The 17,554-nt window shown below is 47.5% G+C and overlaps 1 long non-coding RNA gene across 1 annotated transcript in view; it reads right to left on the minus strand.

Moving 5' to 3' along the window:
- Positions 1-840: 840 nt before the first annotated feature.
- The window catches only part of LOC144819785 (uncharacterized), a 153,350-nt gene continuing 136,636 nt past the window's right edge, over positions 841-17,554 (minus strand). Inside the window, exons 2-3 of the long non-coding RNA XR_013607566.1 lie at positions 1,359-1,434; positions 841-937 (exon numbers count right to left, since the gene is read on the minus strand). This is a non-coding gene — a long non-coding RNA (uncharacterized LOC144819785). The remainder of the gene's footprint in view (positions 938-1,358; positions 1,435-17,554) is intronic.

The raw sequence follows: 17,554 nt of genomic DNA on the forward strand, positions 1-17,554 counted from the left end.
TGACAACCTCTCAGCACCATATACTTTTAATGGCATCACTTCACTTACAGTGCCCAGGAATGGCCCTGTGTACTGTAGAGGCACAGGGCCCATGCACCTGTGCCTACACCAGTGGCAAAGGGCACCCATCTAGAGGGGTGACTGATATCTGCCAGGGCAGTGGGTTTGTGGGCATGGCACACAGGGATGTGTGCCATGTCGACTCTTTGTTTAGTTCTGCACCAGGACACTCAGTCTGCAAAGGCAGTGGGTGTGTGTCAGGGTGCAGGCCCCCTAAAGGTGGCACAATAAGTGCTGCAGCCCTTAGGGATCTTCTCTGGTCACAATGACCTGGGTTCCTAGGGTACCATTTACCAGGGGCTGACATGTGGTTAGAGATGCCAATTGTATTTTAGCTTAAATACAGTCTTAGGGAATGAACACAGGCCCTAGGCACCTGATTGGCAGGAGCCCAGGGCACACTCAGTCAAAGTACATCAGCAATTCAGCAAAAGGTGGGGGCATACCATGTAGGAAAGCAGGAAAGATGGGACTTTTGAACACTACACCCCCCAAACGAAAGGTGATTAGACCAACCTGATGAATAATACAAAAGGGTTGAGGCAAAAGAACTGCACCTATTAATATAAGTGGCTAGTTAGTACATGGGTGGTGCTCAAAAAAACAGGGAGTACAACCCTATTTACTCCCTATTGAGCCAATGCCCAAAATACAAAAAATTAGTTTTTTAGGAATTGGCACCCATCAAAGGAGTGTCACACAAGTTCTTTTCACATTAGATCAATTCCAAAGAAAGATAATATAGTGAACAGGTCCGGACTCCACTGATGATCGAAAAGTGCTCTTTATTATTTGATCCAAACATTAAAATCCAAATACACAGGTAATTTTCTTTTTAGCCAACGCGTTTCGTCTCATAATCGAGACTTCTTCAGGGCTAAAGATAAAAATATAAACCAAGTAATTAATATAAAAAATATATACACATATACAATTAAAATCAAACATTGTTTTATGATATGGGGACATTTAAGACCATTCCGAGCTAACTTTTATGTCAAAGATTTTTGTTTCCCCAAAATTTTTTAACACCATAATCTCGCAGACCACATAATCAATAATTACAAATAAAGCGTACCAAGAAAGAGAGGAAAAACATGTTTCTAAAATAAATAATACATTCAAAGGAATAACTTCCATAAGTAGCAATGCCGAAAATAAATTTGTTTTTTTTGAGAATGCTGTCACAGCCATTGAAATAGGTGTGCACAAGGTATTCAAACAGCATATCCAGATTCATTTAGAACATATATCACAAAATTCATTTTATACAAAAATAGTAAGTTGTTAAAACATACCTCAAAAAGGTCAACGTTAGATCAAGTTTGAAATGTTACTCATAATACGAAACATCAATGTATATCCATTTGAATTCTGGAGAGATAGTAACATAAAGTGCAATTCAGCTAAAATCATACCCGACATAATATGGATAAGCATATAGATAATATCCAATACAAGGTAACTCTCCAATAGGTATACAGAATCGCTATTTTGAGACTTATTATGAATGCATCATTTAAGGAAAACACGTCATCATGCTGGCACAATAATAGACATGTAGCACCACATATACTAAACAACATTCTTTTTAGTAAAGTTTGCTATCAACAAACCAATTTATATATATCGCAGACTTGTGTCATCTTGAATAAAGTTTCAAAGACATCGATATAGTTCATAGCAAAAATGTTAAGCCTATTTCCTAATATTTTTCAACATAATAAATATTGTATTTTGGAATCTCATATTTATATAATCTCATAGTTACATTATAAGTGTATATAGTGCAATAGGTAACACACAATCATTTAAAAAAACGATGACCATATGGTCAAATATATGAAGAATATCGAAGTATAGCCTCCTTTAGTGCAATTTAATGGATAATTAGGTAGTACTAGGTAATCCTTAAAAAAAGTAAGAAAATAAGCGCAACTCTGATTAAACCCACAAATACAGATAGAGTAAAAGAGTCCAATGGCGATTAGATGTACCTGTTATATTCAAACAGCAACAGTTTAAACTGTGAAGGAAGGGAAGACGAGAGAAAAGAAGAGAAAGTGTAAGTAGTTTAATGCTAACGCATTGCCCACAAACTAAGATTACAAATACACGTGTCAACACGGTTATCTGAAAACGCGATATAATTTAAACCTCCGTCACGGATAGTTAAACAAATGCTATCACAACACTTCCAAGTAGAAGGAGACAAGCAAACTTGCAGCTATCTAGACTTCAACTCACCGATATACGGCATGGTGGCCAGCAAGAAAAGTAGCGTCCGCGGTCAGGTGGTAACAGATTTCGAATTGCGAACCTGCTCATTTTATAGCAGTGGTTAATTGTAGAAACATAAACACCTGTGTGGTAAAAGGGTGTCGTATTTTTTAACGCGGGAAGTATATATGTAACTATGGTTACAGACTGCAAGAAAGCGTGCCGGCCATTTAATAACAGGAAACAACCAATATGTAAAGAAATCGGCCATTTTGGAAAGGGAAAATTGTACCACAATAAAGGCGAATATCAAAAAAAGAAATGATATTATAGATCATAGAATGCGCCGCATGATGCAAAATTGTTATCCTTTTTTAAAAGGATAATATATTGACAACATCAGCAACCTTGCCCTAGGGAGTCTTCATTGTCTAAGTGGAAGAACCTGGAAAGTTCATCTGCATTGGCATGGGCAGTCCCTGGTCGGTGTTCCACTTCAAAGTCCATTCCCTGTAGGGAGATGGACCATCTTAGTAGTTTGGATTTTCCCCTTTCATCTGCATTAGCCATCTGAGAGGTCTGTGACCAGTTTGAACCAGGAAGTGAGTTCCAAACAGGTAGGGCCTCAACTTCTTCAGGAACCAAACCACAGCAAAGGCCTCCCTCTCAGTAGTACTCCAACGCTGCTCTCTGGGGAGTAGCCTCCTGCTTATAAAAGCAAGGTAGGGAAAAACCGCCACTCTTGAAACCACCTCCTCCTTGCATTTGAAAATCATCTTTTTTACCTTTCTGCAATGGAGGCCTACCACCATGGTATGGGATTTGTTGGCATTTATTTTTAGATCGAGTTGGTCCATAAAAACCCCGAAAGCATCCAACAACAGTTGCAGTCCGACACCTGTACGGGCTATGAGTACTGCGTCGTCCGCGTAAAGGAGGGCAGTTATTTTAGCCTCTCCAATACGCAGAAAATCACCCTGTACTGCCTCGAGATGGCTACTTAGGCCGTTAATGTACATTGTGAAGAGGAGGGGGGGCCAGGATACAACCCTGGCGCACCCCTCGCATGGACCTGAAGGAGGTCGTACATCTACCCTCCTTGGTGACTCTGACCTTGGCAAACAATTCCTGATGTAGTGATGCCATAAAGTTTACCAAGGCCCCATCTATACCCATCTTCAGGAGGATGTCCCACAATTTAGTTCTATTTACCAGGTCGAAGGCCGAGGAGAGGTCCATAAAGGCCAGAAATAACGACCCCTCCTTGGCTACAGTGTATTTTGCAAGCAAAAGATGTAAATTTGAACACTGCTCGACCGTACCTCTCTTCTCCCTAAACCCATACTGGGCATTAGCTATGCCCCCACTACTTTCCACACTATCCCTTAATTTCGTCAGAAGGACTCTTCCCAATATTTTAATGGCAGAATCTAAAAGGGATATGGGTCTATAACACCCTGGGTCCTCCCTCTGGCCTTTTTTAAAAATTGGTACTATAACTGAAGTGGCCCAGGAAATAGGGATTACATTACCATTGGCGGCTGTAAAAACTTTAGATAGCACTCCTGCCCATAGCTTTGGAGAGTGCCGATAAAAGTCGGCGGGGACTCCGTCTGGGCCTGGTGCCTTGTTTTTCGAGGTTTCTAAAATGGCTCTCTCGACCTCATCGGTATTAAAAACTAGCGGGACATACTCTGAGGTTGTTGCTTGGGGGCCCTGTGACCCAGGCGATGAGTCTCCGTACACTGTTTTAAAATGGGCAAGCCACCTGTCGTCAGGAATAACACAATCCATAGGCATGTTTTCCTGACCAGAAAACAGGGGCTGGTTTATCACTTTCCAAAATTGGCTACTATCCCGCATAACATCGGCTGAGAGTAGCTTCTCCCATGCGTCTTGCTTAATACCCTCCTTACGCTCTCTGATGGCCTGCTTATACTCCCTCCTTAGGGTAGATACAGCCTCCCTATTTCTAGGTTTATGGTTTAAGGCTGCTAAGAGGGCGCTGTGTGTTTTGGAGCATTTAGAGTCGAACCAGTGGTGTTGTTTGTTGCCACTCTTCCCCAATCTTATCGTCAGCTGGTTTGAAATTTGTGAACAAATTTCCTCAAAGGCCCCCAGGATTTCACATTTTTCTGCACTAAGATTTTGACAAATTGCCACAGCACTTTCAATTTTGGGGAACAATACCTCATAGAAGTCATCTGGCACCACGTTAGCCCACTTGAGCCGTCTACCCTGGTCCACCACTTTTAGGGTTCCCACCCTAGGATTGACAACGGGCGGCATAGGGCCCATGAAATCACCCCAGTAAACTTCCAATAGGACGGGATTGTGATCACTGAAAGGGGAAATTAGGGTTCTATATGAAGCAACACTGTGTAGAATCGCAGGTGACACAAATATATCATCGATAATGGATCCTGGGTCCGACCCTTTAAAAGTGTTGAGCCTCGGTCCGCCTGAGCCACTGGCAGGTTCCAACAAATTGGAATTAGCCAATAACTCCTCTAGTGCCTCTCCCCCTTTAGAGTGCTCAAAGTGCATATTGTCTGGGCCACTCTGTCCCAAATAATCAATTGTGCCGCATAACAAAGTACATGGGTGGATATTAAAATTGCCCATAAGGACGAATTCGATATTAATATGTGTATCTTGACTGACCTCTGACAAAAATTGGTCCAGGATAACAAGATTATCGTTACTATTATCCTGGGTTCCTGCATTATAAAAGTTAATAAAAATAGTTTTCTGGGTTGGGGAGATCACCCTTTCCACTAACAAAAGGTTTGGCGAAGGTTGGTTAATTACTTTTAGAGCCCCCTTGAGTTTTAGTGAGAAAAGCAAAATGAGGCCAACTTTGGCTCTGCCCGCAGCACTGGGGGCAGCAGGCACCACAAAGCTCGAGAACCCATCTAGGCAAAAACTAGGTGATATGTCCCAGGATTCCATGCAAAGAAATAAAAGCGAGCCATGCCTCATCGACCCTTTTTGTTCTAACACCCGCCACATTCCAACTCAATAGCCTGCATGCTTCCACTGAGTCAGAAGTGGGACTAGGTTCTTCTCCTAATTGTGCTAATGGTGGTGCAGGTAGTCAATCTGTGTCCTCTAGCCCCGAAAGTGAGGAAAAACGGTTGCTAAGAACCAGCCCACCCCCATCTGTTGTACCAGATATATGTTGACCAGGGGGTGCGTGCTGCCGTGACTCAGAGGGATTAAATCCAGTGTGGGTCAGTGGGCCCGCACCTGCTGATGCTTGATGGCAAGGAATTTGCAATCCTAACCTCGCCTCCCTTACCGGATGCGGCCCTCTCCTACCCCCTATGGGAGCACAATATGGGCCGTGTGGACCTACTGTGGGAGGGTAAAAGAAGCCTAAAGGCAGCGGTCTTAAATGATCGTTGCTCAAGACTCCAGATCCGTCCCAGAATAACCTTTCAGCCACACCGGCCCTGTCAAAATTGACTATCACGCAATCCCCCAGCACCATTTTCGGTACCCTCCCAATCCACCCCACCCTATTGGCTGAAATGATCCTGTTGGAGATACTGCTCCCACTACATGAGTCCGTGCACCAGGCTCGTGCTTTAACTATAAGGTCTCTTGCACGCTCACGCTCTCCTATTTTCAATGGGGGAGTACCCACGAAAATTGCCACTAGCGGGGCTGCTTCTGGTGGTAAATCTCGATGAATGTTACTGCCCATGGGACTAATCTCTGTGGGCAACCTTTGTGGCACCCTAGGGTTTTCCAATTGGATGGGGGGTAATGGGGCTACCATAGGATCAGCGGGTGGTACGCTAACCCTGGGCTCCCTTATTGAGCTTCCTGACCCTGGCCCAACAAGGCCCTCATTGTGTCTATCCAAAAGCAAATTGTGACCATTAACCATTTTATCAATGATAGCACATTTCTTAAGGAGTCCCTCCAAGCAAGTATTTAGAGTATCCACAATGTCCTTTGCGATGGCCACAAGAAGCGGTTCGATCCGGGCAACAAAGAGCGCCTCCAACTGGTCCCCTAGAATATTGGTAGATGTACTTGTGGGCCCTGGCAAGTGCTTAGCTTTCCCCCTTTATTTCTTCATCAATGGGTCACCGGGCTGTGGACAGGTGGTGAGTTGTGGTGACTGCAGGGGGCCAAATGAATTACCCGCTAACGTGGTAGGTGCGGCTGCTGGCTGTGTGACGATTACCAAAGGTTCCAGCGGAATAGCGGGGGTAATAAGTACATCACCACAGACTACTGGGTCAGCAGGTTCCACTGGTGTTAGAGTACTAAGTGTATTGGGTGAAGGGACAGCTTGTCCCAGGCCCAGTTCATGTTCAGCATTAGCGATTTCTCTGTTGATAGCCCCCACAGCCGAAGAAAGAAATGTTAAGTTAGACTGTGAGTGTCTTGGCACCTTGGCTTTCGTGCTATTCTCCTCACCATTGCTTGTATTCTTTCGCTTACCCATTTCGCGTTGTTAAGGACCAAGCCCAGCCCTGCCTCCTTCTGCCGACGACTGCCTTAGACTGCCCGCCCTTTGCCTGGGCTTCGCCCGGCGGCGTCCGCGCGCGTCCGCGACGCGGAGGAAGCTGCCCGTCTTTATGCACCTCCGTGCGCGGTCAATTGCAGGAAGTGGGTGTGTCCGCCGAGGAGTCTGGGAGCTGTAGTCTTCCCCCACTGCGGCCCCGCGATGGTGCTTGCGGTGGCGGCAGGGAAGACCAACCGCGTCAGGGCCCCAGACCGATGTAGAGAGCAAGCGGCAAAAGCAACCCTCCAGCAAGTAAGTAGAAGCAGCGTTGTCCCCCGCTCCTCAGTGGGAGCTGCCCGTCTTTATGCGCCTCCATGCGCGGTCAATTGCAGGAAGTGGGTGTGTCCGCCGAGGAGTCTGGGAGCTGTAGTCTTCCCCCACTGCGGCCCCGCGATGGTGCTTGCGGTGGCGGCAGGGAAGACCAACAGCGTCAGGGCCCTAGACCGATGTAGACAGCAAGCGGCAAAAGCAACCCTCCAGCAAGTAAATAGAAGCAGCGTTGCTATAACTTCTGTCCGGCTCAATGCAGGACAGGAGGAGAAACTCCATAAACGCAAAGCTGGGAACCTTCCCTTTAATAGAAGCCTGAGCGACCTAGAGGCAATATAGGCAGGCCTGAGGGCTGCGATTAGTTTACTCGCGGTTTGAAACCGTTAACGAGGCTGCACCCTCCTCAGACACGCACGGTCCTCAGGGAAGCTGACCGGGCCTAACTGCCACCAAGCGCGTCGCGAACAATTCCAAAGTGCACAAAACTTCCTAAGGCGATTTTCGGGGCTGAGCTGCACTATGAACCTCCGTCGGGGTGTAAGTGTTTGAGGGATAGGGAATACAGGCCTTGCAGGGTGTTCAGGTGTGGCAGCAGGGGAATAGGCTCTCGAACATAGCATCTTTCGCAGCGCGGCTACCCATCTGAGGAGACCGCGCTGCGGGAGCAGCAAGACGTGAGAGACCCCCTAGCGTGCTCAAAAGGCACCCCACAGAAGTGGAGGTAGCTGCGTAAGGAGTAGAAAACTCTCCAGCGGCCGCAGGGAATCTGCAAGATAAGAAAAGCTAGAAAATATATCAATACAAGCCCCCGGCACTCTTCGTAATGAACCAGTGCCCCGGCGTGACAAATACTATTAAATAAAGAATACTCAATTCAAGAACAAGAAAAAACGACTTAACTGGCTGCGAAGCAATGAAGAAAGAGGAGGGACAACTAAGATGGAGGACCTATCTATGCTTAGTGGACACTGTGGAAGGACTTATTGTGTGATGCCTCCTCTGGACTCATGAGATTTGTAGTCTGCATTCAGACTTTGGTTGTTTTTTTGTTGGTTTAAAGTTTTTTCTCCTATATTGTCGGAAGAAAAACATTATTATTGCTTTTCTGGCTGCTGTGAGTTTTATATATTGATTAAAGCGGAGAAAGAAAAGCATAATCAGAGCCTCCAGTCCGGACAAAGAATTCAGAATTTTGGCTTCTTTTCAGAATCTGGGATCCATTATTAGTTTCACACCCATTTGTACCACTAACTAGAAGGAGATTGAAAGCATAAAAAATTGGAAAACTAGGCTATGCCCCAATAAAATGCTAAAACTAGGTAGAAAATGTTGGGTTTCCTGTTCCTGAAGAAAAGGTTGATGGGAGGCAATACAAAAGATCAACAATAGTATAGTACACAAAAAGGAGAGTTCATATAGCAGACGTTGTTTTTTTCTGTTGCAAGTCTTTTTATTTTCAAAGTCCTTTGTACAAATGTGGAAACAGCCAACGCATTTCACCCTTCACAAGGGCTTCTTTAGGACAAGGATAGAGTAACGAAAATGCAGACGTCAACATTATGAATCCAGCAGTGCAAGTGTGGCGCATCCATATTGGTGGATGATGTCTCCAGTGATCAAGGCCTTATACCGGTAGCGTGTACCCTTAAACTCTTGGTCGAATTTCAAGTTCCATTGCCTCCAAATGGTGGAGAAGTAAATCAGATGGCACTATAAGGCATCCAGTATAATTAGTGTACTTCGTGTGTCCGTGTGTCAATGTATACCAGCAAACCTGAGTCCAGTAGCAACAGTCATCGAACATACAAGGCAGTGCTCCTAAACACCGGCCGGTGTCCGCACGGTGACCACTTCCTGTTGCTGAAAGCTAGGAAGATGGTGATTTAAGCACCACAAACCCTTTGTTCATACCATTTGCAGGGGAAAAAAACAGACACTGTCTTCTGCAGCACTTTTTCCCCCCCAAAAACCAAAATGTAGCTGTATTTTGCCTAATTTCTCGGTCCCCTCCAGAAGAACTCCACCAATCCTTGGTACTTTTAAGTCCTCAGTATGTTGGAAGAAAAGGATACAAATTTGGCTTGGATACCTTATGTAAACAAAACGTTATGGGGGTCTTAGCGCAAACTACCCCAAATAGCAAAATAAATGCTTGGCACAGGGGAGGAAAAGGCCTGGCAAGGAAGGGGTTAAATATGCATATTTACGTACATGTTTAAATACACCTGTTTAAAACTCACCAAGAAGCATCCTTCAATATATAACCTTGGTCCTGGTGTGTGGCTGATTCTAAGGCTGCTGGAGCTCATGGTATCCAGAATTCCTGCTGAGTCCAGCATGCCAAGTGGTCTTTGCGGCTCTGGAGTGGGATCTGAAGTCTCAGTGGGCCCAACATCAATGGGACCTCTTCAATGACATTAAGATATTGGAGGAGGCATAAAAAATATGCAGTGCTTCTTATTGAACTGCAATTGGGTCAGCGGCAGAGCATTCTTCCCATGCCAGAGCTGACAGTAGTAACTAATGCATCGCTTCTGGGTTGGGGTGGCCATCTGTGAGAGGTGGAGATCAGTGGCCTCTGGTTGGGTCCCAACTCTACATTAACCTTCCAGAGTTGAGGACTGTTAGAAATGGGATTACTGATTGACTAACGTTTGCACCAAAGCCAGGCAGAAACCACCACTCTAGTCAGGATAAGGGAGTTACACTCCTAAAATAACCCCTGCTCACCCCCTTGGTAGCTTGGCACGAGCAGTCAGGCTTATCTTAGAGGCAGTGTATTAAGCATTTTCACATACCCAACAGAAATACAGTGTAAGCACTACAAACGGAATCTACACCAGTTTAGAAACATAGCCAATATTTTATATACTTAAACTAGACCAAATACAATAAAAATCCACAGTACAGTACTTTAAAGATAGTTACATTGCAAGATGTCTTTAAATTGCAAAAACACAGTTCCTTAATGTCGATAGCTCTGTCCGGGGCTATCATGGCGTTGCAAAGAAACAAATCCAAACAGTTCTGGCTGACCGCGGCATCGCAAACAGTACCTTTCAGAGATGCAAGTCGTCGATGACCTCTCGTTGTCACACCCGTTGCAAATCGATCTCCTCTCCAATGGAATCACGAGCGCTGGCGTCAGCAGGCACCGGGTGCCGCTGTGCAAAGTGCAGCGGTGCGACATGCGGTGCCCTCAGGTCTCTGTGCGAGCAGGGCTCGATGGCAGCGTCAGATGGCGTCGTCGGTGAGACCAGGGTCGCGGTGTAAGATGAAGGCGGTGTAGTGTAGTTCCTATATTCCCAATAGGCTCTGCGCATTGGAATAACATATACTATAGAATTGACGTAGGACTTAGGTTGACTAGGTCTGTATTGAATATATTAAACTTAATTGTGAGTGCCAGCTAGCTCAGAGGTCACTAGAAACGTTCTCGAATGAACAAGAACGGATTAGTTTCTGACAACTGCATAAACATGACAACTTTGTTTCCCCAAGACAAAACGTATATTCAGAGTCATGGAAACAATAGATAGATATTTTACTCAGTCAATCGTGCATGCTTAGTTTCTTCAGGTGCAGAGAAATAGAGAAACGGGCGTTTTCAATAAAAGGTATTTATTGAACAGTCTTCTTTCTCATGCAGAAGAAATGAACTGCTACAATCGTAATACTGGCTGTAAAGTATAATGCGTACAGCAAGAAGAGCATTATAAAATAATACTGTAAAAGCATGGTATGGTTTCTAAGCCATAAAATACATCCATAAATAAATAAAGACTGAAAGTACTCAACTGGTGCTTCTAAAATATGCCTACCCCAATGTACCTAACCTAAGTCTAGTACAAGGGAAGAAGTAAGTGAGATGTAGTATTAGCTTAGTAGTCTGTTTGCCAAGAATCTATCCAAGATTTCTCTTAGGGTCTAATCAGCTCCATACCTTAGTTTTAGAATGAAGAAGGTCTGGTATCTCTCTGTCCCAGGACTCGATTTCCCAACACCCCACAAGGGGAGCTTGGAAACACTGGAGCTGGATTTCTCGGTGAGAGAAAAGACAGCGTCTCTCTCAGTGCGTGGAGGGTCGGCTTCCTTTGGCACTTGCTGTAGCGAGCTGCGTCGGGCAAGTAGATAGTCGAACTGCTCCAAACCACTGTGTGTTTGCTATGGCAAGTGTGGGCATATTTATACCTTGAAAGTGCTGAGTTTGACGTAAGGTTGGACATAATAACGTCATCAAAGAGTCTCAGTTCTTTGAAAACTCCATGAGTTCTTGGACAAATCAATATTCAAGCAAGGGGAAGTCCCTAACTGCTGAAGTGGATTTTTCCAAGAAATCGTTGTGGCTTTTCGGAACTAGTGGAAGTGGCCATTCCGAATTTGGACTGCATGGGCCATGTCTAAATATGGTTATGATTTCTCTGCCTATATAAGGACAAGGCGATTTATACCTATATAATGGCATGAATCGGGAAAATTACACTAGGGTCCTAAAACGCTATACAACACCCACTCCACTTTATTATGTTCGACATTAGTAAATTTAAGCACTAAAACATATTTAAAGCATGTGTTTACAATCCCACCCAAAAATACATAAAATGTATTTGAAAATGGTTGTACGCATAAAATGAGCATTTGTATAGTACGCATTTAAAAGCAATGATTTCATTGTAAGCATATAATATATTTGAAACGCTAACCGAATGAATCACAAAATTACTTTTATGAAATGGCTCTTAGTTACAGAAAAAAATTCGAGACCATCCCATAGCAGAATATATATAAACTGTTTTGGTTTGTGGATAAGGTCAATATTGTTTCTAGGAAGTATTCAAAGAATTCTTGTTCTCTAAGAATAGTTCTACTTTAAGCAGATTTACTTTGTGTCAAAAAAAGAAAAAGTTCAATTTTGGAAAAAGTCAAATCAAATCATAGAAAAATAGAGTTCCAAAGTTAGAAGTTTTGTTTTGAAAAAAGGGAAGGTCGAATTCAGAGTTCATAGAACGCTGTGTGCTAATTTCAAAAGTTATTCTCGGTGTCAGGAGAAAACATTAAATTTTCTAGGCTGGCAAAGAAGACGTCTACCACAGTAGGTGAAAGTTGAACCACTTCATTAAGTAGATCAATCGTACACAGATGAGAAACATCGCCGTCAGCATCAGCCACATTAGCAATGTTCACAGTAGATGGTACCGGTGTGCCTGTTGGTCCACGTATCTCACCGTCAGCTGGAATTGCTGGTGAAACCTCAATAAACGCCGTCATCAGGATTGGTAGCCGTTGGGGACAACACAATGCATGAATGTGGAGTGTGGGGGTGTGCGGGCCGGAATAACAGGCGTGGAGGCCGGATGTATTGTGCTATGGTTAGCTTGAGTTTTATTAAGTATAACCAAGTCAAACTCTTGGGCGCGGTGTTTAGACACAGTCCTTGTGGTTCGGGATGGTTCCTAGTGAGGAGGGTCCGCAGGCGAGAACACAAGCAGGATGTCCACAGCAGGGCTGGTGTGCTTCTTCCGGGTTGCGGGTCTTGGGCGTCCCTCGGAGATAATGGAAAGAGACACAGGGCAGTTAGTTCCAATAGACGCGGAACTTGGTCGACTGACACCGGCACCGGGAGTGTGAGGGCGGAAATAGACCGTGAGGGAGGGCGGTAGGGCAGGGGAAGACGGGAAAGATAAGACAGGATGCAGGGACAGGGTGAAAAAAGGGGGTGTTGGATGGGCGATAATGTACAGTGGAGGGTGTTTATAATATACAGTGGTGTGTGCGTGACTTCTGTGCATGCAGTACGGATTTACACTAATTACACTATCTACACGGGGAGGGGGAAACACGGAGAATGGTAACGGGTTACTCACGTGCCCCGCCGTAACTCTCATCCGAGTTACGGCCGCTTTCCAGCCGCCTCCTGAGGTTGCCACCAGTCCTCGCACCAAACGTCTTCCTCTTCCTCCTTCTCTCGCCTCGTCCTCTCTCCTACAGACTCCGCTGTCGGTCCTCCGCGTCTCGCCAACTCCTGCCACGAGTCCACCGCTGGGAACCCTGTCTCCCCGGCGTCGCTGGCTTTTCTATGATCCGGCCGGGTTCCTGGAGAACAGCTTCCGGGGTCAGGCGGGGTCACTTCCGGTCCGTCGGTAGCCGGCGTGCTTCCGGGGTCAATCCAGGTCGCTTCCGGTCCGCTGTGTTCCGGTGATGCTGTCGGCGCCTGCAGGGAGACAGAGAGAGGGGTAGCCGGTTTTGGCGGCAGGTTAGTGATGCCGCCCGTATGGGCGTTCCTACTGTAGCGCTGAGCACGGGAAGGAAGGGGCGTCCCTTTACATCCCCTTTCCCTGGGATTGTTTCTTGTAGGGGTTGGGGAAGGGGGATACCGGGAGAGGTAGTCTGCATTTCCCTGGTCTCGCCCTTTTCGGTGCAGTGTTCGAAAGCGATAGGGTTGGAGAGAGAGAAACCACCTGAGTACCCGATCATTATTACCCCGGTTCCTTGCCATCCATTCCAGAGGGGCATGATCTGTGTATAGTATGAATTCCCGCCCCTCCAGGTAATATCGGAGGCTTTCTACTGCCCATTTAATGGCGAGTGCCTCTTTTTCAATCACTGAATAGTTGTTCTCTCGGGGAAACAGTTTCCTACTGAGGTATAGGATAGGTTTTTCAGCTCCCTCTGCGTCTTTTTGGGACAGCACCGCCCCCAATCCCTGGTCAGACGCGTCGGTTTGCAGTATGAAGGGCTGTGTATAGTCTGGACTCATCAGTACAGGCTCGGTTATTAGGGAACGTTTGAGGAGGTGGAAGGCATGCAACAACATGGGGGTTGGGTGTTTGAGGATTTCTTCCGTTTTCGTTGTTTTCTTCAGGAGATCCGTCAGGGGGGCTGCTGTATGGGAGAAGTTGGGAATAAACCTCCTGTAGTAACCCAACATCCCCAGGAAGGCACGGAGGTCTCTACGGGTTTGGGGAAAAGGTATGGCTTGGATTACCTTGATCTTACTGTCCTGTGGTCGGATGTGCCCCTCACCTAGCAGGTACCCTAAATACTTCACACTCTGGGCCGCCAATGTGGTCTTGGCGGGGTTGATGGTGAAGCCGGCGGTCCCTAGGGAGGTGACAATCGACCGCACATGGGACAGGTGTTGTTCCCAGGTATCGCTATAAATGACTATGTCGTCTAGGTAAGCGCCTGAGTAGCGGGAGTGGGGTTGTAGGACCTGGTTCATGGCCCTTTGAAATGTCGCCGGGGCGCCGTGAAGGCCGAAGGGCATAACCTTAAACTGGAACAAGCCCTCGGGGGTGGAAAAGGCGGTCTTGTGCTTGTCTTCTGCTCTCAAGGGGATCTGCCAGTATCCCTTGCAGAGATCAAGGGTACTTATATATTTGGCCCTGCCGATGCGTTCGACCATCTCGTCGACACGTGGAAGGGGGTATGAGTCGAAGGCTGAGATCTTGTTCACCTCCCTGAAGTCAATACAAAATCTGGTGGAGCCATCGGGTTTTGGGACCAAGGCGATGGGCGAGTTCCAGCTGCTGCAGGAGGGCTCTATGATGCCCATTCTCAGCATCTGATTGGTTTCCTCTTTTATGATAGCCCTTCGGGCTTCCGGGATACGGTATGGTCGTTGTCTGACCACTCTCCCGGGTTCCGTATGGATGGCGTGCTCCACTACCGTGGTGTGTCCTGGCAAGGTTGAAAACACTGCTTGCACTGGTGACAATGACTGGCACAGGTCCTGTTTCATGCACTCCGATAACCCTTCATCAAAGCAGCACTCAAACGGGAGGGGGCTAACACCAGACAAAACGGGACGGGGCCCCTCCCATTTCTTCAAGAGGTTGATGTGGTATATTTGGGCGGATCCCCGGTTGACATCCGTTTGGACTTCGTACGTGACCGGAGTCACTTGTCTTATGACCGTGAACGGACCCTGCCATTTCCCCAGTAACTCATGGTCCGAGGAAGGAAGGAGCAACAGTACTAGGTCCCCGGGAACGAAGGACCGGGGTTTGGTTCCCTTGTCGTATTGTTGTTTTTGTGAGGTTTGGGCGGCCAGCAGGTTCTGTCTTACAATCTCTCTGATTTCACCTAAATGCTTTTTCAGGTTGTTGACATATTCGGGGAGAGGACGGGTCCGGTCTGGCTCGGCTTCCCAGGCCTCCCGAGCCATGTCTAGAAGAGTCCGGGGGGCCCGACCATACAGCAGTTCGTAGGGCGAATAACCCGTGCTGCTTTGTGCTTTGCACCGAATGGCAAAGAGGGCCAACGGAAGCATCTCCTCCCACCTTCTGCTTTCGAGGCCCAAAAGTTTTTTCAAGGTGGTCTTTAGCGTGGCGTTATAACGTTCCACCAAGCCGTCAGTCTGGGGGTGGTAGGCGGAAGTCCTTATCTGTTTAATCCCCAGAGTAGAACAGACTTGGCGCATAAGAGAGGAGACAAAGGGCGTGCCTTGATCGGTCAAGATCTCCCGTGGAAAGCCCACCCTAGAAAAAATGGAAAGGAGAGCCTTAGCAATGTTCTGGGTGGTTGGTTGACGGAGAGGCACCGCTTCCGGGAATCGCGTGGCGTAATCCACTAGCACCAAGGCATACCTACAGCCGCTTTTGGAGGGTAACAGGGGGCCTATAATGTCCATACCGACCCTGGTGAAGGGGACATCAATCAGAGGGAGGGGTTGGAGGGGTGCTCGCGGTGGCCGGTACCGGCTGGTCTTTTGGCACACCGGGCATTCCCGACAGTAACGTTTGATCTGGGCATACACGCCTGGCCAGTAAAACTTCTCCAGAATCGCCTCTCCCGTCTTTACGTCACTGAAATGTCCTCCCAGCAGATGGCTGTGTGCCAGAAACAGCACCTTCTCTTGAAACAACCCCGGGATAACCAATTGAGAGGGAGCCTGGGTTCCCCCCTTCCGATACAAAAGTCCATTCCTTATGAAGAAGTGAGGACCTACTTGTAAGGGGTCTTCGTTGGGTAGCGCACGACCCCAGGCTTCCTGCAGTACGGGATCCTCTTGCTGAGTTGCACGGAATTCTCGGTCGGTTTCCCACGGATGAGGGTCTACCTGTATGGGGCAGGCCAGGGCGAATCCCCTCTTCTCTTTTTTTCTCTGGGCTTTGGTCTTAAGGGGTTTGTGATTCTCCCTTGAAGCAGGGGTGTCATGGGGGAATGGGGCCTCCGCCCACCATTTCTTCAGGGACTCTGTGGTGTCCTGTAGGAGAAGGGGTAGACCGCTGTAGTCGCTCCCCAGAATAGCCTGTTCGGGTAAGTTGGGTATCAACCCGACTGTCAGCAGGGTTCCTGAGTCGGTTGGATGCTGCACCCGTACTTGTGCCGTTGGATAGCTTTTCGTGTCTCCGTGGACGCACTTGATGGCCACCGATCCTGTCACGGGTCCCACTGCATGGGGTAGTTCTTGTGGACGTAGAACACTATGGCGACGCCCTGTGTCTGCGAGCGCCATCATTCTGTGACCTTCGATTTGTACCGGACATCGGAAGGGTGGAGGGGTTGTTTCTGTGGTGAGACACACATAATTCCTGGTTACTCCTATCTCCATGGGTTCCTCCTTCTGGGGGCATATGCGGGCTATGTGCCCGTATCCACCACAGTGATAACATTGTGGACCCGGATGTGGTGGTCTCGGTATGACAGGGTAGCATCAAAGGGGCTGGCTCTGGTTTCCGGACCACCGGAGGGGGTCTTGTTGGTCGGAGAGGGTTGCCACGGGTTAGGTGGGTGGGGTGTTCTTCCTTCGCCCGCTGGGATTCCTGGGCTCGATTGTAGGCACTGGCTATTTCGACAGCGCTTTCGAGAGTCAACCGGGCGTGTTGGCGGACCCACTTCTGTGTGGTGGGATGCAGGGAAGCTAGGTATTGTTCGAGGTATATCTTGGACATTATTTCTGCCTTGCTGGAAGACTCCGGCTTTAGCCATCGGTCGGCCAAGTCTTGTATACGGTATGACAACGCCCTGGGATTTTCTTGCGGTCCCTCCTTGGCCTGACGGAGCCGCACCCTGTATGTTTCATCGTCTATTCCCAGACGTTCCAATATGCACTTCTTGATGTCAGCATATGGGGTTTGTCCCTGTATGTTTGCTTGCTGATATGCTGCTTGCAATTCACCGGTCAGCAGGGGACCGAGATAATGACCCCAACGATCCGCGGGCCAGGCAGCGGCCTGGGCGAGGCGTTCAAAATTGGTGAAAAAAAAGTCGGGATCCTCGCCAGCCACATATTTTTGCAGGACTACAGAGGGAAGAGAGGCCATGGGTCTTTGCTGTCCCATGACGGTCGTTAGCTTCTCTAGCGCTTGGTCCTGGGCCGTGCCCTGCCCCTTCAGGACGTCGTGCAACTGTCCCCGGTCGTCTTCGGCGGTTTTGAGGAACCGCTCCATCAGCTTGCCGAGCAGTTCCTGGCCTTCTGCCAGCTGTTTGACGGCGGCCTCCATACTTCCTGGCGATCCCACTTCTGACACCACTTGT

The sequence above is a fragment of the Lissotriton helveticus genome, chromosome 2_1 (genome assembly GCF_964261635.1).
Source record: "Lissotriton helveticus chromosome 2_1, aLisHel1.1, whole genome shotgun sequence".
Lineage (NCBI taxonomy): Eukaryota > Metazoa > Chordata > Amphibia > Caudata > Salamandridae > Lissotriton > Lissotriton helveticus.